The sequence below is a fragment of the Octopus bimaculoides genome, chromosome 4, assembly GCF_001194135.2.
Source record: "Octopus bimaculoides isolate UCB-OBI-ISO-001 chromosome 4, ASM119413v2, whole genome shotgun sequence".
Classification (NCBI taxonomy): domain Eukaryota; kingdom Metazoa; phylum Mollusca; class Cephalopoda; order Octopoda; family Octopodidae; genus Octopus; species Octopus bimaculoides.
In genome coordinates, this window is record NC_068984.1 from 140,300,464 (window position 1) to 140,302,272 (window position 1,809).

Sequence of the window (1,809 nt, forward strand, 5' to 3'; positions counted from 1 at the left end):
ACCAATCTATATTCTGTACCATGGTTTCAAGTCAATTTTAGTAAGATAAAGATTATATCTTACAAGTCCGACCTTGTAAGATATATAATTTTTATCTTACTAAAATTGACTTGAAACCATGGTACAGAATATAGATTGGTAAATGTTTTTATTTTTCATTCCCTTTCGAAATTATCCCTAATTTTGTGGTATGTAGTCTTTTGCTGCTATTTCTAGCGGGTTAGATGTCCTATTATAGGCATCTCTGCATTTTAAATGAATAATACATAGTCTATTGACTGTTTTTTACTCTCGCTAGACCACTGGTGCTAAATAAAATTTCTAAATTTTTTTTGCTACCCTATAATTTATTAATAATGATAAAATTTTATATATATATATATAGGGATCATTTCTAAAGTATGTGTAACAACAGTATCTGACACCATATTATATATATGTTTACGGCAAGGAGCTGATAGAATCGTTAGCACCCCGGACAAAATGCTAAGCGGCATTTCGTCCGTTTTTAGGTTACAATAATAACAATAATTTCAAATTTTGACACAAGGTCAGCAATTTCGGAGTAAGAGGTACTTATTTTATCGAGCTCTGAAAGGACGAAAGGCAAAGTCGGCCTCAGTGGAATTTGAACTCAGAACGTGCAGACAGACGAAATACTGCTAAGCAATTCTCCCGTCGGGCTAACGATTCTGCCAGCTTGCTGCCTTAACAAAAATAATAATAATAATCCTTTCTACTATAAGCACAAGGCCTGAAATTTTGGAGGCAGGGGAGATACTCTAGGAAACTCCATCAAACTGAATGGAGATCTCTGCATCCTAGCATCCTGACATACAACCCCTTGAGGTCATCAATGTTTCCATCGACGATAAACACGAAACTAGAGAAAGATAATGAAGAATATCACTTTATTATAAACCAGAAAACAAAAGTAATGAGTAGCTGACAAAACCAGTCTCTAAGGTATTTCATTAACAGATAGAAATGCTTCATGCGGAGTTTTTTCTTGCTCTCTAATATCAAAATCTCTTAACGTAATTAATATTAGCATCATTTCCTTGTTTTCGTTTATAGTTATCATAATTTAAACGTCTAGATCTAATTTTTTTTGTTTATTGCTTTGCGTCTGTTTTTTGTTTGTTTTCTGTTTTGTTTTTTTTTGCTCTCTTGTTTTTCGTGAATTAACTAATGTCTCTTATGCTTACTCATTTGCGTTATTGTTATCTGCTTAGTCGTGATTTTCATGCTGTGCTGTATATTGGACTGGTTTATAGTGGATTATCTTAACTTAGTAAGTTACAAAACGAATGCATAATTTTTTTAATAACTTTATACATAAGTGTGTATGTGTGTATGTGTGAGAGAGAGCGAGAGAGTTTGAGTATGTGGATGTGTGGATATATGCGTGTGTATGTTTAAATTAAATAAAATAGATATACACTAAATGACTTGATATTATGGATAACTTATTGAATATTTTTATTTAATTAAATAGAAATATCGTGATGACACTATATATGTGAATTAACACTGTCTGGACGATCAGACGAGAAGTAAGAATTCAAAGACATTAACAAAAATATACTCAAACGTGAGTGTGCATCGCTGACATCAATCATTAGCGACATAAATTATAAATTCTAATTATTTATTTGCTTGTTTTATAACTATTTTATATCAACATTTGTGCTTAACGTCTCGCGATATTTAGTTCCGTCAAGTTCTGAGTTCAGATTCTGAAGCAGTGTTTCCCATCTTTTTTTAATATCTGCACCAGATCTAAACTGGGGGGATGTTCAGGGGAGG